Here is a 20,507-nt window from a genome sequence, read left to right as displayed (position 1 = left end):
GAATCGATTTCACCCTTTTTTTTCCTCTATGCACAGCCCGCTGACATTTCCTGCAAAGTAAAACTACATCAACCTAATATGTTTCACCAAAATCACAAACACAACATTTACTTTTAATAACTGCAGCCATCATGTAAAACAACACAAAAACATACTTACCAGGTGTAATGGTCTTTTGTCTTCCCTGTTTCCAATGTCATTTTCCTGTGACAGATGCTGCATTTCATTTCCCTTCTTAAAAGATGATTTTTTTGCATCCATTTGATCAGTTTTAATGCTTTTCTTTTAGACTTGCCCGCAAAAATGAGCTTCCTCAGTTTGGTAACCAGGGTCATTTTTTTAATGTTAATGAAAGCTCCTTTCCTGAGTTTCATTCAACCAGTTTGAATTTATTGCCAGTCTTTTGCCGCCCGTGCTCAAATGTCCAATCATTATCGACAATGTTGATAAAAGTAAATGCTACCTGATTGGTTGCTTACATTTTCTTAGTGCGCAGGCGCAGCTTTTATTAAATCGTTTCTAAACGTAAGAAGAGTAGCTATCCATGTGTCCATCCCACAAGTCTGAAGCCGCATGATTACCCGCTCTGGAGTTGGCAGGGCCGAGTCACCCGAGCCGAAGAAAAGCATGAAGAAAAGCATGAAGAGGAAGCAAAGAGACGAGACACATCTCTCTGGTAAGTTACAAACAAATATTTCTTTCCAGGCTTTCCAGAAGCGGTTTTAGGCATGAGCAATATGGCAAATTTAACGGGGGCGGCGGCTCAGAGCTTGGAAAAATCTGCGCCATTATTGGTTTACTATTATTTGTCATATATCACTTAGTTTGTAACAGTGATATATAACAAATAGCCTATTGACGTAGCCTATGACATAGGCTACGTTCACACTGCAGGCTGAAACAACCCAATTCTGATTTTTTTTGCCCCACACAACCAAACTCAAGGGTTCTTATCGGTTTTTGAAATTATTTCCAGCGAAATGGCAGAGCGTGGTGTTGAACCTTTCCCGCGATTACTTTTTTTTTCTTTCTCCCTTTCCGACCGTGGTCAGAAGCGTGGGGAACCGAAGGCGGATCCTCGTCCGGGGTTCACTTCCCCCTTCTGACCCTTAGATTCTCCAGAAAGGGGTGATAAAGAGTCAATAGCATTTATTCTGGGGTAAACCTTCTTTTATTACAGTACTCCTTTCTCCATTACACACAACATGAATGCGCCCCCCAAATCTGTACCACTGCACGCGCTCTTCTCCTCTCTCTCTCTGTCTCACACACACACGCTCGCCCCAGCACATAAACGTCCTCATTCCACAACAGTGGGTCCAGACGATCCTGGCTCCAATGCCTTCTTAAAATGAGAAGATTGTAATTGTGCTGGCTCCTTCATGAAAATAAATAGAATGCAAAAAGACCTCCGTTGTTGACAACACTGTTGTTGACATCCGTTGCTAACGTTAGCTACTTCCGCAAACAACGAGTAATGTCGTTCACTGTTGAGTACTCTTCTGCGCATGCGGGTCCTTTTTGGGTCATTTCACGGTCACACAGGAGATCAGAAAAGTTCGGATTTAATTGGAAATGTGAACGGCCTTGCAAAAAAATCTGATTTTTAAAAAAAATCTGAATTGAGCATCAAGCCCTGCAGTGTGAACATAGTCTTAGAGAAGATGGCGCGTGTGTGAGGAGAAGGGGAGGGGTGGTGGTTGCAGGCAGCTAGGAGCACAGCCGCAATTACGCTGTTAATAAAGACTCTAACAGATTTTCTGGGGGGACACCTTCTCTTTATTATGGTTCTCCTTCCTCCGAACACACACAACATGAACACACACCCCCCTCTCACGCTGTACATGCTCATCTCCCTCCTTCGCTGCATCCGCTCCCTCCTCCTCTCACACACGCATGCGCGGTCCCCAGCATATACACACCCCCACTCCTCAACACAGTAAAACAGCTGCACTTTTTGAGATCATAAATAAACAATTGATCATTTTTTCATGTTGATGATTTGTATTCTTTGAATTGTTTTAATGTTTTCTACCAATATCAAATATAGGGATGGGTATTGTTAAGGTTATAACGGGGTCGATTAATTGAGACACCGCGACTCCTGCTGCTTCATCAAAAATCCCACACTGTCACAGCTCTAGCTTATATCTTGTGTGACACAAACATGCAACACAAAATGTGACTTCTCCAGTACCGATAGCAGAACCGTTGAGGTCAGATCTTAACGATACTGTGGTCTACAAGAATGTTGCCCTGGGGCTCGTTCAGTACCGCGGCTCGATACCCATCCCTAATCAAATAGTCTTTTGAATGGCAAACTTGTATTTTTTTCCCTCACAGATCTGCCTGAAGTGTCACCTACTACCCACCTTGTTGCAAAAAAAACAGCAACAAGACATAAAAAAGCTGACAGAAAAAGTTCAGAGGCAGGAGGAGCTCATCAAAGAGCTGTCAGCTGAGAAAGATTTTCTGAAAGAACAGCTAGGTATGTGCAAGCAACAACTCATTCTACAAGCAGTGTTGTTGTCTTTCCTTGATAAAAGTAATAGATTAAAATTTACACTGTGCTTTTGGGTTGCAACAATTATATTTTTGTTCTGCAGCAAAATATCCTCCACAAGCCTCCACAAGTGACATAATGCTGCATGGGAAAAAACAAAAAACTTCCAAAGTTCAGTCAAGTTCATCTGCAAGTTCATCAAGCAGTTCTTCCGACTGGAGTGACTCTTCGTCTGAGTTTTCATCTTCAGATGAAGAGGAGAAGAAGAAGAAAAAGAAGGGAAAAAAAAGAAAGGAACACCAAAAAATGAAGGAAAAAAAAGAGTCAAAAAAAGAGGTGAGAGTGGAAAGAAGAGACAAAACAAAGCCCGCAAACGTGTCAGAAGAGGTAACTTGAAATTTTGAGCTTTTCCTAAATTAAATGTTTAATTTTCTTGAGAAATAATTTTTCTTGTCTGTTCCCTACGAGACGGATAGACCAGTGTTTTACAACCTTTTTTGAGCCACGGCACACTTTAACCTTGACAAAAATCCCGCGGCACACCAGCATTAAAAAAAAGTATTTTATGATCTTTCATGTAGCTAATTTCTTAGTGTTTTATCAGGGCCTGTTTGGGTGAAATCCTGGAGATGGAAAATGTTGTTAAATCAGGTAATGAGGACAATTTCCCACGGCACACTTGACCATCTCCAAGGGCACACTAGTGTGCCGCGGCACACTGGTTGAAAAACACTGGGATAGACCATAATATTAGGAACATATATGTTTGACAATCAGAGTCAGTGGGAGTTTGTCAGCATATTGATTAACAGGTTCAGGGAATGCAGAGTTAATGCAGAGACCACATGAGTTGATAAATGTGTACATGAGTACAAAATTTAAAAACATTGCTTAACCACCATTTCTATGTTTCCGCACGTGTCCCAGATGAGGTGGTGGAGCGTTACCGGAAGGTGCTCAAGCCCTACAACAAAGGACGGACATTGTCCTCAGCATTTCAAAAAGTGGGAGTTGATAGGAACACAATTGTTTGCAGTGCTGCGGTGGCAGAACTTGCCATTGTAGCCCCACAGAAGTATACAGAGCTGAAACAACTCCACAGTACAAAAAAGAAGCTAAGTGACGTCACAAAGGCTTGCATCAGCATAATTTATGGTGATTTACATATTGAAGATAGAATTGAGACTTTTAAAAAAAGTCGACAGTTACTGCCCTTGGAAAGGGCAGATTCTGAGTTTAAACATTTTAAAGTGTATTGTAAGTTGTTAAGTTCTAAATGTTATACAAGGCACAATCTGTAATGTGGTTGTGATGTGTTGAAGCAAGTTATATGTTTGTGGCTGTGGTTAATGTTATAAAGGTCATTTTTCATATTCTGTACTTTGTGGTTCTTTGTGGCAGAACATAGCCCACACTTAGGAGGCAGCAAAACACTCAAACTGTCAATGAAGGTTCTCGTTCATCCAGGTGGTGTAGTATTGAGGTTGAGTCACATCAGCCGGACTTAAAAAAAATGCAGTCCAGCTTGACATGGGAATTGTTAATATGTTTATTAATCCCATACAAGCAATTTATAAATGGTTTGTAAAGATCAACCGCTATTTGGTCACGCTTTAGATTGGGGGGCTGCAAAACACTCAATAAACTGTTAATAAGAACACTGTTAATATGTTTATTAATCCCATACAAGCAATTTATAAATAGCTTGTGAACAGGATTAACAAATGCTAATAAATGTCTTTATCAGCATCTTAATGCCACATTACTCGTGCTTTTTAATGTCTTATAAGTAGTTTATTAAGGGATATGTTAATGTATATATAAACAGCTTAATTAAACTCATAAGTCAGTTGTAAGACATTTACAAATGCTAATTAATTTACTTATAAGCAACTTACTAAAATATTACTAGTGTTTGTTAATCTATTATAAATAGTTTATTAAGGACTTATTCATGCTAATAAATGTACTTATAAGAAGCTTACTAAGACATTTCTAGTGCTTGTTAATTTTTTGTAAATAGTTTATTAAGGATTTGGTAATGACGTATAAATAGTCTATTAAGGACTCTTATTATAAAGCGTTACCAAGACATTGAGAAGAACCAAGACTTTTAATAGATTTTTTTAGGCTAATTTTGAGTTTAGCTAATATTTTAGAAGTATTCTAGCTGTTTTGGCTAAATGAGACATTTTACCTGTTTTTGTTTTTTGTTGCTAATATGACATTTAGCTAATATTTTAGCAAGCATTTAGCTTTAGCGTTTTCAGCTATCAGCTCCAGCATTTTTATCTTTCTGTTTAAGCATTTTCAGCTACAAGCACTAGCATCTTCAGTTGAAATATTCAGCTTACAGCATTCACATCAGCATTATCGCATATCTAGTATTTAATTGTGCTTGGATTAAATAAACTACTAACTTAAACACAACCTGCCTTACACAGAGGCACTATTGACAGGTCAGACCCAAATAATGTGAAAGCAACATAGAGTGTAATTAAAAAGGAGGCTTCAGTGTTGAACACTTTAACATTATTATTTAACATTGTTTAACCTGCAGATTCTTTGCTAATTTTTCTTCTGTGAAATGACTTCTCTGGGTCTCAGTCATGTGCCTGACTGCTGCTGGAGTTTAGAGACAAACAAGGCACACAAATGGAAATAATAGACACTTAAGTTGAGCTTGTCATGCTGACAGTGTTTGAAGATGAGGTGTAGCTTCTGCTGTATTAGAGGCAGCAACTGGACACAGAGGGATGAAGAAAGTAGGGACAGTTAGCCTATAAAGTCAGTAATTGCTTTTCTGGATGCAATTTAGGATGTCTGATAAATAAAATGTAGACAAATATGAACATAAGGCATGGAGGCTATTCAAGTTCTGCTTCAAACATGCAGATATTATTGTATAAATGGCTGAACCTTTTCTTATTAATGTAAATCATGTTATTAATGTGACATTTTTTATAGGAATAATTAAAATAACTAAAATTTCCTTTTTTTTAGGAAAAGTAATTATCAAAGTATACCAACAGTCAAGTGGTAGTGTGATGGTCATTTTATTTTGACTCTGAATAACCTTTAAAATCTGCACTGTATTTAATGGACCCACACCAAGGACACACATGCTGGAACAAGATACTTTGACTCATCAAAACTTGAGCCATGACACACAGGAAACTGACAGAATTGTGAGGGCTCCCTAATGCCCCATTTACACTGGTCCGTTTGCGGTGCATCTCTGTGTCTGACGTCCATCCCTGTGCAACGCAACCTTTACGCAGTTCTATTTTCAGTCTGTTATGCGTCGATTTGGCGGCAAAGAGCTGCAAAAACAGGAAACAGGCCGGACTCTTAAAATGTATTTTTGTAAGTACAAAATTTAGTACAAAGTACAAAGGTAGTGGTTCTCAAATGTTTTTTCTTGTTCCCCCCTTTTAAGGAAGAAAAATCTTTGTGTTAAACTTTAATACCATATTAAAATCTTAAACATTCCTGCTGTTAGAGCAGGGGTCGGGAACCTTTTTGGCCAAGAGAGCCATAAATGCCACATATTTTGAAATGTAATTTCGAAAGAGCCATACAATAATGTAGTGTCCCTTTCCCACACTGAGGCACGGAGACTTAACCTCTTTTAAAGTTCTTTATTCCGATTACTGCAGACCGCAACAAACGCCGAACAATTAATTCAGCAACTCCTGAATCTCTCCCGCCGAGACGAGTGCGCTTCTCCCAACTTTATATTCCCCTGCTACCGCTGCAGCCCCTCCCATTTCCCTTATTCGGCCCATAGCTGAACCCCATTGGTCCAAACTACCTAACAACAGGCTGAGCGACAGAACTGAGAGCCAATCAGATCTCTGCTTGACGCGTTCAATGAACTCCAGAACTTTTAACGCGGCTCAACAGCCATCCAACTCAGTCCGCGACAATTTGTTTAAAACTAAATATACAAGTGAATGTGTGCATTTGATTTAATTTCAACATTTTTAAAGTACAATATGTCTGTGGATTCTTTTTAATAACATCGTTATGCTGTTGCTAATAAATGGTGAGTATTTCTCGTGGTAGTTTTGCTGATGGTCTAGTCTGGTTGATACGTGGTGAGTTTCTGCTTCATGCAGGCGTTGAGACTTTAAACCTGATCTTAGGTCTGAATGTTCTGTAGATGTGAGACAGACTGATCACATGCAGACCTGGAGTCAAACACACACTCACACGCCGCAGTGGGTGACGGGCAGCGGGTTTTACGTTTTTATAATCCCTGCGCGATTCACCTGCTGTCCCCACAACCCCTCACCCCCACCCTCTGCTTTCTCCCTCACACATCCCGTCCCCGCATCTGCGCGCTCTTTCTCAGAGACGGGAGCGCGCAGTTTTAGGCACGTCAATTCACAAGTTTCCAGCTGGTACAAACTCTGTGAAATAATAGATAATAGTAAACTGATAGCGCTGGCGCAGATTTCTCTCTCTAAGCACCGCTACTACTGCGCGCCTCTGGCATCGCATCGCGCCCGAGAAGGACTGGTCTAATGAAAAAAAAAAAAAACTATAATTAAAGATTTGTCTGCGAGCCACATGTGACCATCAAAAGAGCCATATATGGCTCGCGAGCCATAGGTTCCCGACCCCTGTGTTAGAGACTAGAAAAAAAATAAAGGATCATTCACTTTAAGAACCATAATATTGAACCTATGTGCAAAAAGAAACAAAAAGTTGTGTTAATGGCTACAATGTGCCTGCTTTGCGCTACACATCGTTTCAAAACGAGGTTGCAGGTTTGTGGCTGCAACTCTCAAGTCATGCTCAATATTGAGGCTAGCTCTGTTCTTTGTTTTAAAAGTGGCAACAGCAGCCACAGCCTGGTCTGGTTTATTTTGTAATCAGCAGGAGTTAGGGCTGGGTTTCTCAAAATCAGCAGGATGTCCATTTTTCCAAAAATTTAAAAAAGACAGACAAATAGAAGGAAAAAAGAATTAGTTATTAATTGTATTAACACCTTGATGCCTGATTTTTTTTTTTCAAGCTATGAAAGAAATTACCTATGTTTTTGTTTTGAAGTAGATGCTACTTAAGGTAAGTTTGAAGCAGAAGTGGTTTTAAGCACATTTCCATTAATAGTTGTCAGTCTCCAAAACACAGAAAACATCTACAAATACATAATTATAGGCTGGGCAATTCTGGTCCTTATGAGTCCTGCAGGTTTTGTATATTTCCCTGTTTCAAAACACCTAACAATCATCATCCCCACATCACCAAGGTCTGCACAACTCTGTTGATGACACAGTCATGTTTGTCATGATTGTGTTAAAGCAAGGACACACCAAAAACCTGCAGGGACACTGGCCCTCGAAGTCTGGAATTGCCCACCCCTGGGCAGGCAAATGGATGAACTGAAAGATGGATTGACAGATAGATGGATATGTCTGCAACTCTTGTAAAGGTGGCCTTCAAAATCGCCACTCAGCAGACCCTTTGTGGCTCAGAACTACACGACCAAAGGCTGCACAAGGAAGGTCACCCAGGTGACAAACAGCAAGAAAGCTGCCTGCAGGGGCATTATAGTTGATAATTGATACCATCATGCTTCCCTTATCTGTTTCCTCCATCTTCTCTTTTCAGAAATAGATGTGCATGTTCTGCCCACATATAACCTAACCTCTCTTACTTCAAATGAGGCATCTACCGTCCCTGTCATCACACCAACCACACTGCCAGCTTTCCCTCTTTTTACTGTATGAGCCAAAGACTCAGCTCATCTGCTGCCAGTGTGTGAATCTGCTGCACCACCACCCCCTTCCCCATCACCAACCCAAAACACACAATGTCTCACATTTATCATCCTTCATCTTCCTCTTACATTATTTATCCTCAGGTGCATCTGCCTGCAGATCTGCCTTTGTGTGAGGCTTTATTTACAGAAGTCAATGAGAAGCTGAGCAGTTTCGCTCTGAATTTTCTTTAGCTGTTGCTGCGTAAAGGGATGCAGGGATGGAAAGAATGACAGGCATTTTCAATTAGTGAGTTCACACTGCTCAGATATGTGTGTGCATGTGCATTATCTGCAGCACTCCAGCAAACTGTCTGCTCCCCTTCATTCAGATAGATTTACTACTGTTATCCACACTTTCTATATTTTAGAAAGAAAGGAATAGCCCATTTGTCATAATTTTATTATTTATTGTGGCACATACAGTGATAAGTGAGATGGATGGTTACTGTAGTAGTTGTGGTGAATCTCCCTCGTTGACCTTGTGCATATTAAACTCTCGCCTGCAGCACTCAGATTCACTGGCAAGGTCTGTCCCTCTGAAGGGCTGTGCAGTTACCCTGGAATGAATTAATAGTCCACATTATTCCTGAAGCAAAAATACAGATTGGTTCCTTATTCTCTGACAGTGTAATGGTTTATGGGGATTTGAAAGGAATGTGCTTTTTCATGCGAGGGATTTGTGATTTCCATGCTTTTAATGCAATAAAGTTCATAGTGTCTGTTACTTACTGACTTGTTGGTTCTATTGTTATCAGACACGGGTTATGTTTAAACATGCCTTACACATTTCGACGGACGCGTTCCATCTTTGTCAGAGTCATCATCAGGTGGTTGTGCATGACTTATATAAAAACTGTTTATTGTCACATAGGCTGAGTCATCTGTCAGACTTTGGCTGCCTTTACACTGCATTGTTCAAGTGACCCAATTCCGATTTTTTCCTCTCATGTGGCACAGATCGGATATGACTGGTGAATGTGTAAGCAGGACAAAAGCGCATGGATTCCGTTTTTCTAAGATCGGATACAGGCCTCTCTCATATGTGGAAATAAATCGGAAATAAATCGGATACGTGCATTTGCGTGTGCCATGTAAGCAGACAAATCGGATATTCCCCAGTAAATGCGAGTCGTACATCAGTGATGTCAATTCAGGACACCACCAACTGAGATCACATGACTTGTTAAGGTGCTTTTTGTGCGCTGATTTTGCTGTCAGCGTGTTACCTTTCAGCCTCAGGCTTCAGACCGTAGTTGGAAACCGATGTTATGTCCGGTCCGGTCCGGTCCCGGTCGGGACGCAAACGGTAACTAATCAAGCGGGACACCGTTGCTATGGAACAAGCTAGAAGCTGTTTATTTTTTGGGGGGGCGTGTATGATGGGGACAGTGTGTGTGTGTGTGTGCGCGCGCGCGCGTGCTTGCGTGTGTGTGCGTGTAACTTAAGGAGAGGAGAGCGGGTGTGAGCGCAGAGCGGGGGACTGTCGGAGAACCGTAAATAAAAAATAAGGTGTCTCGCCCAAAAGTTTTGTAGTCTTTCTTAGCCCACTGGAGGCTGAGGGTTCAGAACAGAAAAGAGAACCCCGAGGAATTCTCCCGTGTGTCATTGCTCAGGAAAGGTTCAACACTTGGATCAAACTGTTAGTACAGCACAACGTCTGCAAACACTTCCTCATTCAAAACTCAGAGAGAGCACATAAGACGGCCGACCAGCCCTCCTTCTTTTCCTCCCCCGTGCATCCCGTCTGGAGCGCCCAAGGCAACGCCTCTTTCCGTCGCCGCCTTGCCTCCATGACAACGCAGTCACAAAAGTCCAAAGGATGTCCGTGGAAGGCAGAAATGCTGCTACGTAGTCCTCAGAACTTCTACGTTTGACAGTTTCAGCATTGTATAGTGTAAATGCAAAAATCAGATACGGGTCACTTTTAAAAGATGATGTAAGCGGGTCGTCAAAAAAATCGGATATAGTCAGAAAATCGGATATGGGCATCAAGACCTGCAGTGTAAAGCCGGCCTTAGACAGGTGACTCCACCCCTGTCCGTTCGCTGCTAGAGGATATTGCTCCTGGTATGGGAGAGCAGAAAGGCCCACTCATCCTGGTTCATGGCTGTGTGGGCTCACTTTTGGATCTCCACCACCACGATCCATCCGTGATGTCTGTTTTCGTCACCACATCACTTCAGTCAAACCGCATAAAAAAACTCAGACAATCCCTGGTACACCCAAAAGACAATATCGAGAAAAACAATAAAAGCAACGTCATTTATGAAATACCATGTCACACCTGTAATAAAACATACATCTGAGAAACAGGACACTGATCAAATGGGAAAAGGAAACGGGGAAAAGTCTAACAAAAGCAGGACAACAACAGGCATCTCAAGAAAACATTTAATCTGCAATAACAGACCACTCCAAGCGGGTAAACCATATCATGAACTGGGAAAAGGCCAAAGTCATCTGCACTGAAGAAAACAGACATTGCAGATGGATCATGGAGGCGGTGGAGATCCGAAAGCAAGCCCACACTTCCATGAACCGTGATGAGAGGGCCTTCCTCCTCTCTCATTCCTGGAGCCACATCCTCCAGCAGCGAACAGTGACAACAACATTTTTGTGTTCGTCATGACGTGATGACAACTATGACGAAGACGGAACGCGTCCGTTGAAACATGTAACATGTTTAAACATATTCAATGCTTTTGCTTAGCCTCAGGTCAAGTCAGGTCAACTAAATGTTCACTCTGTCAGTATATGACTTCATTTTTATTCTTCATTGTACTTCAGACAATACCCATCTGCTGCTGCGTTCTGCAGGTACACAGAATTGATAGTAAGACCTAAGTGTTTGGTCTAATTAAGGTCTTCTATATTCCCAGCTTTAAATGAGCATCAGTGAAAGGAAAATTATTATTTATCTGGTTTTTGAAGCCTCTGCAGCAATGCAATCTCAGATTATTAATGATAAGCAGAGTAACTTTGCGATGAGAAAAATGCTGATATAATTGTCATTGTGGGGAGGTTGTAATGAAAGACGTGCTTTACACTATATCACCTTAATGAATGCAGGACACTGTCTTTGACCTGGAGGGCAAAGTCTAATTGTAAATGAGAGATGAAAAATTATATGAAAAAAAAAAGGCATGAAAAAAAAAAAAGGCAAAGCACATCTTTTGGAGTATAAGTAGCTTTTTTTTCAGTTTGGGGAAGGGGTGTGACCTCTTCCCAGGTGTGACAAATGTGATTTTTTTTTTAAAGTAAATAGCAGCAACAACGCACTGTAGGTGTGTTAATCAGTATTTTCCACTGATAACAATGCAGAAAAGGAAGCACCACACTGTCCTCGGCCAGGTTCACACCGCCTTGGCAACATGCGTCCAAGCAGCCACTTTGTGTGTGAACGTAGCATTACACCGGGCTTGTCAGGTTTGTTCCAAAGTGACATAGAGGATGAAGAATCAGATTTAGTGATTTGAAGTTATAGTTTAGTTGACTTGTTAGCATGTTCTTTATGCTATGATTATCTGGATAATTGTTCATGTGTTACAGTAATATAGATTCCTCCAATGTTTCAGGAAGCTAAATAAGCAACGTGTAGAGAAGTGTGTATATTCAGTCAGTTATTATTTATTCCGTTATCATGATTTGCCTTTCAGGATGAAATGTCCGTTCTTGTTCCACTGTTTAATTCCATATTTTCCCAAAAGTGCGACTACACTCCAGAGTGACTTACCGTAATTTCCGGACTATAAACCGCTGCTTTTTTCCTGCGCTTACAGCCGTGCGGCTTATTCAGTGACGCGGCTAATTTATGGTTTTAATTGGCGGCAGCCATGTACGCATTTTCGGACACAGTGAATGATTTGTATTCTCTATCTAACACCAAGCACAAGTCATTTGTTTTTCAACACACCTCTAAGCAGCCAAACAGCATGGACTTGACTTCAGGTCTTAGACACTTCAGTCATGGTTCAACAAAACGAAACACGCATGCCCGGCCGCATCCCAGAATCCTTTGGTGCCATTAGACCCAACATGCACGTGATCGCCACTACAATATGATGAAGCTTTCAAGTTAAAAGCAATCGTTAAAAACAGCGTGAAAAAATCCACCATCACCATCGGGTTTGGAAAAGCCGGTCAGCTGCGTGACGGAGAGAACAGCGCATGCTCAGGAGTGAATTTACCTCTGAGTCATAGTGACTCGGCTGGCTGCACGTAAATATGTGAGAATAACATCAGCCTTTATTTTGTCGGGACACGACTGGAAACACAAATTGACGTGGTCGTGTTAACGGTTTCTAAGGACTGAGCGGAGTTTTGCATTGAAACGCTCACAGCCTCTGTGTGAGCTGGAGACTGCGTGTCGTGTGAGCTGCGGGGCCGATGGCTCCCACACGTAACAACGCATCCGCCCCTCATACACAAAACGTACAGTATTAAGTCCGATTGCTCTGCACAGACACGATTTGCTCCGTTCACCGGCGCAATGGGGACGAAGCTCTCCTCCTTGAAGCCGCCCTGGCCAGAGCTGTCGGAGTAGATAGGAAGGGGAGACAAGGAGAGCGCGGGAGCGCGGAGCGCAGAGGCGTCGAGCCATTCTGCAGGCTGCAGCCAGGGCTTACTCGAGGCGTCCGCGGAGCAACAGTGTTTGTTGTGGAAGGAAACTTCTGACCCACGCGCCACGAGGAGGCGCGCGTATCGCGCTGAGGCGCGCGCTTTTCAGTCGTCGCTGCTTTATTTTACTAGTGTGTTTTTTAACCAGCCCTGTTAGTACCATAACGCTGCCACGACACAAGCGGAAGGAGAGCTTTACCCGTTCACCCCTCCATGCACTGCTGATACTTGCTCATTCTTAAACATGTACAACAGTATGGCGAGCCGGGCATTGGCCCCGCCTTTAGCCCCTAAGACTCATGGGAAATGGGGGATCGCGGATGTAAATTTCCTCATCATAACTGAGGGATGTAATGTTGATTATATGGTTACTGTTTGCAATTTTATGTATGATACCTAGATTGTCAATAAGTTAAAAAAAAATAATAATAAATAAAATAAATAAATAAAAATAACCATAACTGAGGAACTTGTGAACAGAATAGAGTTCCATGCTGTTTGGCAGATGTAGATAAACACAATTACATGAGCCTGAGGCAAAGCTGACTCCACCCACTGTGTGCTAATGAATCACACTTACTCTGGGAGTCAGGACGTGATTTGTCAGGATGACAATGTTGCCGTATACATGCGGCTTGTACTCCGACGCGGCTTGTGTATGTATAAAAGTAGTTTAACACGTGAAAATGGGTGGGTGCGGCTAGTAATCGGGTGCGCTTTGTAGTCCGGAATTTACGGTATATATGACTTTTTATTTTATTATGATTTTTTTTGGCTTCTGTGACTTATATTCCAGAACAATTTGTAGTCAAACTCCTAATAATTCCTTTAAAATTCAGTTATTATGCACAATGAGCACCTGGGTTTACAAAACTTGCTTTTATAAATGTTTTGCTGCTGTAGTGGATCAAGTAAATTGCCTCTGTAACATGTCTGCACCCAGTGCACGTCACCAGTTTTTGGGGCGTATGGTTAAAGTTAAAAGGTTCTGACAAATTGTACCAAGAGCGGTTGAACTCCTTTCAGTGACCTGCATAATTGCTGACTGTACTAAAACCTCCTTAAGACAAAATAAAAGCTACCTGTCACCATTTTTGATATCTCAGCATTTTGCAGCCATATAGAAACTGCTGACATGACAATCAAACTCATGCAGTAGTGATTTTTCCTTGAGGGAGCAATATACACAATCAATGTTTTTAATATGTTTTCTAAATCTGCTCCACTGTTTAGTTGAGCAGACAGTTAAAGGATTCAGAAAAGCATGATATGGGCCCTTTAAGATAAAAAAAAAGAGACAAGTCCAAAGTTTGCCAAGTTTTGGGGGATCCTTGATTATAGATACATGATCCTAAAACTTTTTTTTTTGTTAGAGTTGCAATCATTATTATTTTGAAAGGCAAAACAGTTTATGGACCATCAGTTTCTTATCCCTGCTGCTTATCGTGTTTAGTCATGAGTAGCTAAACTTTAGACTCATCAACATTATGGTTGTGTACGCTGTTGCTTCTAACTACTTTTATTATGCAAGAACATATTAAGAACATAAAGTGTCTTATTTCCTCATTATGCAACAACATTGTTTTTTTAACAAAACATTTTATTTTATACATGATAATGTTACAATACAAACCTGGAATATGCTAGACCAGGGGTTGGCAACCTATACCTCTCAAAGAGTTATTTGGATCAGTTTCCCACTGAGATGAAAGCACAGGGAGCCGCAACAGTAGGTGTGTTAGAAAAAATGAAATGAAATCGCCACTGACTGTCTTTTTAGAAAAACTTCCGTCCCATAACAGACTGGTTGGCGTTCACAGCTGCAGCCCCCCTCCACATGCTCATGCTGGTCTCTTCCTCCTGCCTGCTCGCTCTACCTGACGGTGTTAAAGGCACCACGACAATCTGAAAACATGATAGTTATTTTACAAAAACATAGAGAGCCGCAGCACAGAGAGGAAAGAGCTGCATTTTGGACCGTTTAGCTCTTTCTGCCATCGTATATCTTTGGTAGCGTTCCTGTGTGTGCGCACCGCGGACTGTCTGAACAACAGCCCCGACCCCGTGCACACAAACAGCCAGACAGACCTCTCCTCTTCAGTGAGAAAAGCGAAATTAATATCATCATTAAGTACGATAACGTTTCTATCTTGTGGGACACAAAAAAGTGATTTCTCCAGTACCGATAGCAGAACCGTTGAGGTCAAATCATAACGATACTGCGGTCTTGAAGAATGTTGCCCTGGGGCTCGTTCAATACCGGCTCCTGACTCTGGCTCCTGACTCTGGTTCCTGACTCTGGCTCCTGACTCTGTTTGCCTGCCGCCTGCCCAGACTCTCGCCTGGATATTGACCACCCCGTCTCTTCTCTTTTGATCTTATGCATGTTATCAACTCCTGCCTCCCGGACCCTGATTTAGGTATGTAGACTTTAGCTGAGATAATTTACCTGTTGCATTTGGATCCAGCTGTCTGCCTGTTCTTGCGACATTGGTCTAGGATGGAAAAATTGAAATAATAATATTTACTACTCTGCAAACAGATTACTTTATGTCTTAAAATGGCTTACACCTGGTGTGTTAGATGAATCTTGACTAGATATAGAGCACACTCTCTGTGATAACTTAGATATTACAAATTTGCCTTTTTTCAGCTCCAAAATTAAACATCTGAGGTGCTTCAGAAGATTAAATACCAGCTCATCTCTAACAGCCTGGTGGGATTTTCTCAAAAAAAAAAAAACTTCAAAATATTTCCATGAAAACTCACCCCCATTTGAAACAACTCTGACATCTTACTTAACAAGAACATAATTCACTTCACTTCATGAAATAACAAAGAATCCAACAGTTTCAGCATATAAAAAAAGAAAACCAAAAACAAATTTCTAGAGCAAATCAGTTATAAGTACTAAATACTCCTTGACCCAAAAAGACATTGAACTTCCTCCTACAGTAACACATTTTATTGACCTTAAGAATCCAAAGCTTACTCCCAAAATTTACAAACTGATATCTTACACAGATGACACAATTTACCCACCCATGGCAAAATGGGAATCTGAACTATCAAAGAATTCTAGTGATCAATTTTTGCTCCAGATCTGTCGGAATGACTTTAATATAACCAAAAGTCCTAATCTGCAATTTATTCAGTACAAAATTCTTCACAGAACTCACCACACAGGACAAAGGTTATTTCAAATGGGTCTCAGTTGATCTGCTATATGCACACAGTGCACAGGTAAAAACATAGACGATTATATGCACGCCCTGCATATTAACATTTAGATTAAATTATCCAAAACTAAATCCCAAAATACGAAAGCTTACTAGATTCTAAATAACTCACTGCTTAAACTAGACATAGTACAAAAAAAGGTGTCTGGATTAATCTATTACTTTTATAATCAAGCAAAAGAAGAAAACTATTATGGTAAAAACTGGGAACTTTTTAAATTTGAAATCGAAATTTTGAACTCTTTTAAGACTTTTACAAAGCGTTGGACTCTGTTGATCTAAATTTTATCATCAGCTGTCTTCATAAATTTGGTTTTGACCCTTTCTTCTGTAATACAGTTCAAACACTGTATAATAATGCTAACTGCTCTGTCAAACTAAAATATGGTACCTCCCCTAGATTCAATCTGAATAGAGGAATTAGACAGGGGTGACCTATTTCACCTTATCTTTTTCTTCTAGTTACTCAAACCCTTGCTGATTATATCACTATTCATAAATTAAAACACATCTCGGTTTTTAATAAATAAATTTTAATTAGTCAGCTAGCCGATGACACAACTCTTTTCTTAAAAGACAGCAGTCAAGTTTCCTTTGCTCTGAACCTTATTCAGTCTTTCTCTGATGTTTCAGGTCTACATCTCAATCTGAACAAATGTGAACTTCTCTCAGTAAAAGATTGTACTTTTAAAACAATCTGCAACGTTCCTGTAAAAGAAACTGTAACATACTTAGGCATTACCATTTCCAAAAATAGTTTAGAAAGATGCCTGTTAAATTTCACTCCCCTAATTGATAAAGCCAAAAAACGTTTTAACCAATGGCTTCAAAGAGACCCAAGTCTGAGAGGAGGATTTACTCTAAAAAGCAAAAGGGATTTTTCGACTTCCCGTAATTCCCGGACTATAAGCCGCTACTTTTTTCCTGCGCTCAAAGCCCTGCAGGTTATTCAGTGACGCGGCTAATTTATGGATTTAATTGGTGGCCGCCATGTATGTACATTCGGACTCAGTGCATAGTTTGAATTTTTTATCTAACACTAAGCACGAGTCATTTGTTTTTTAGCAAACTAAGTAGCCAAACAGCATGGACCTCACTTCAGGTTTTAGACACTTCACTCATGGTTCAACAAAAAGAAACACGCATGCCCGGCCGCATCCCAGAATCCTTTGGTGCCAGTAGACCCAACGTGCACGTGATCGCCGCTACAATATGATGCAGCTTTCAAGTTAAAAGCAATCGTTAAAAGCAGCGTGAAAAAATCTACCATCACCAACGGCTTTGGAAAAGCCGGTCAGCTGCGTGACGGAAAGAACAGCGCATGTGGGAATAACATCAGCCTTTATTTTGTCAGGACACGACTGGAAACACAAATCCACGTGGTCGTTTTAACGGTTTCTAAGGACTGACCGGAATTTTTGCATTGAAAAGCTCACAGCCTCCGTGTGAGCTGGAGACATGTTCTCCTGGCTGCTGCTCGTTCACATAGAGCTGCGGGGCCAATGGCAGTCTGAAGGCTCCCACACGTAACAACGCATCCGCCCCTCATCCACAAAACGTACAGTTTTAAGTCTGATTGCTCTGCACAGACACGATTTGCTCCTCCCTGGAGCCGCCCTGGCCAGATGTGTCGGAGAAGATAGGAAGGTGAGCGCGCGCGGCGAGCGCGGAGCTCAGAGGCGTCCGCGGAGCTCCAGTGTTTGTTGTGAAAGGAAACTTCTGACGCACGCGCCGCGCTGAGGCGCGCGTATCGCGCTGAGGTGCGCGCTTTTCAGTCGCTGCTGCTTTATTTTACTGCTGTGTGTTTTTTGTTAACCAGCCCTGTTAGTACCATAATGCTGCCGCGACACAAGCGGAAGGAGAGCTGTTCCTTTTCACCCCTCCATGCACTGCTGCTACTTGCTCATTCTTAAACACGTACAACATTGAGGCGAGCCGGGCGCTGGCCCCAATGAGTTATATCACTAGAGGAGACATCACGTGGTTCCTCATGGGAGGAGAGCACCGCCATCTTGGTGAGGTCAAGTTACTGCTGCAGTGAATGCATGTGAACACATTTTTTGCATAATGCCAGTTCATCGTGCGGGTTTCAGCTGCCAAAATCAGAAAAATGAGTCCATGAAGGAGGAAGGTATATCATTTCACAGGTAAGTATTTTAATTTTTTTTCTTTTAAGGCTGCAGGGGCTTCATTAATAGAACACACGTTGACATGCATGATGCAGCAGGGCTGTTATCAACATGCTGCATGATGTACATTTATTTTTCTGTCAATATAAATGTACATTTTATTTTGCTAAACCTGTATACAGCATACTAGGCTATTTATACAGATTTATACATTTCTGACTCAGTGACTGAACTTTTCTTGCAGGTTTCCAATGGACTCAGACTTCAGGAAAAAGTGGATCTTGGCTATCAAAAGAGTTAACCCAGATGGATCACTGTGGAACCAACTAGAAATACAGTCTGGCTGTTCAAAACATTTGTGGAAACAGATTTTGATAAGAGGCCAGACTGTTTTTTTAGGGTAAATCTATTGTTCACTTTTGGACTTCTTTTTTATTATTATTATTATTATTATTGTTGTTGTTGTTGTTGTTGTTGTTAATAATAATAATAGTAATAATAATAATAATAGCAATAATAGTATATAATAATAATAGCATATTATTATTGACATATTGTTGGGTTTTTCTAAATAATTTAAATTGCATGTCAAAGAGATCTAAAACTTCTAAATGTTTAGAAATTAATTTTGATAATTCTTTCTAATAATTTTTTATTTGTAAGAAGTCCTGAAACAATGCATTTTCATTCAAGTTTGAGCTTTTAAATATAGCTGAACATGTGAAAATGGGTGGGTGCGGCTTGTATTCGGGTGTGCTTTGTAGTCTGGAATTTACGGTACTTATTCTGTCTCTGCACCTGGACAATCACGCTCTTAAATCTATTGACCAAATGTTGCTAAATTCATCTGGAAAAAACATATTCGTTGTTCTAAAAAATCTGTATTAATGAACTCCTATAAAAAAGGAGGCCTAAATTTGACTTTACTACTTTAAATAATACTTTTAAAATAAACTGGATTAAATCATGTTTAAAAAATCCACTGTCCATTTGGAATATTTTCCCTCATCACATGTTTGCTGACGTAGGATTTTTTCTTCTGCTTTGTGATTATAATATTGACAGATCCCAGTTTGTGGGTCAGCTCTTTAACCACAATGGTCAATTACTCGGATATAAAGAATTTAACCTTAAATGTAACCTTGCTGTTACTTCACAAAGAGTTGTGTGTTGTATTTGATGCGGTTACTACTGAAATCTGTGAACTCTTTAAAAATACTTTACTTCATCAAAATATCTCTTTCTTATCTCTAAGTGACACCACTGTTGGAAAATCCTGTTTCAACTTTGCCCGAAAGAATAACAAAATAAATAAAAAATACAAAATGTCATTTCTGTTCCCTCTGCTATCTTCTTTTGGAGAACATTTATTTTTGATTTGCCCTGGAAAAATATTTGGACCCTGCATCAGAAATTACAAATTAAATAACAAGATGAGAGATGTCTCCTACAAACCTCTACATAGAATCTGTCCCACTAATCAATTTATGCTAAGATATAATAAGACAAATGACCCCAAATGTACTCTCTGTAAAGAACACCCTGAAACAATCAGTCACCTATTTTGGAATTGTAACTCTACTAAAAAAATGTAGAAAAGAATGTACAAGTTTTATAAATCACAAATTAGACTCTAAATTTCAGATGAAATTGTTATAGTTTGTCAGTTTCCCTTTGTTTGTGTGTGTAGTTTGGCTGTGGCTCCTGGAGGACTCCTCCTCTCCTCCTGTCATTCCTGAAGTGTGCACAGCTGCTTGCATTTAGTTAATTGGTTTCTTGTCTTATTTAAGCTCACCTGTTTCAGCAGTCTGTGTCACAGTGTAGTTTCTGTTTGTTCCCTAGGTTCCTGGTTTACTTGGCTTGGTTCTTTGGAGAGGATTTCTGAGTCTTATTAAATAATTCTCCTCACTTCTCGTGCCTCTCTGTTCCTGCATTTGGGTCATCTTGATTCCCCGTAACAGAAATTTGAATGTATCATATTTGGCCTACACGAAAAGAACACGAAATCAATCATAAAATGGGCAATTAATATAATTATAATATTTGGTAAGTTTCATATTCTTCAAATCAAGATTTTCTTCATGACAACTATTTTTCGCTGTAATAATCAAAAGATTAGAATCTTATTTGCACACTATTTCTAATAGCTTAAACAAAAAGGCCATATGTATTTATGAAAACTGTCTGTCTTTGAACATTTTCAATTGATAGTAATGTGTTTTTGAAATATTTATTTTGTAATACATGAA

At 40.4% G+C, this 20,507-nt stretch overlaps 1 protein-coding gene and 1 long non-coding RNA gene across 2 annotated transcripts in view; both read left to right on the top strand.

The window, feature by feature from the left end:
• The window catches only part of galnt9 (polypeptide N-acetylgalactosaminyltransferase 9), a 173,413-nt gene that overhangs the window by 81,142 nt on the left and 71,764 nt on the right, over positions 1 to 20,507 (top strand). The window lies entirely within an intron of this gene.
• On the top strand, positions 1,632 to 3,941 carry LOC105355864. The gene is made up of 3 exons (XR_910185.3): positions 1,632 to 2,488; positions 2,607 to 2,890; positions 3,431 to 3,941. It is a non-coding gene; the product is annotated as an uncharacterized LOC105355864 (long non-coding RNA).

Source organism: Oryzias latipes, chromosome 9 (genome assembly GCF_002234675.1).
Source record: "Oryzias latipes chromosome 9, ASM223467v1".
Classification (NCBI taxonomy): Eukaryota; Metazoa; Chordata; class Actinopteri; order Beloniformes; family Adrianichthyidae; genus Oryzias; species Oryzias latipes.
The sequence above is the reverse complement of the archived record's forward strand: the minus strand, read 5'-3'. Positions and strand labels throughout refer to the sequence as shown.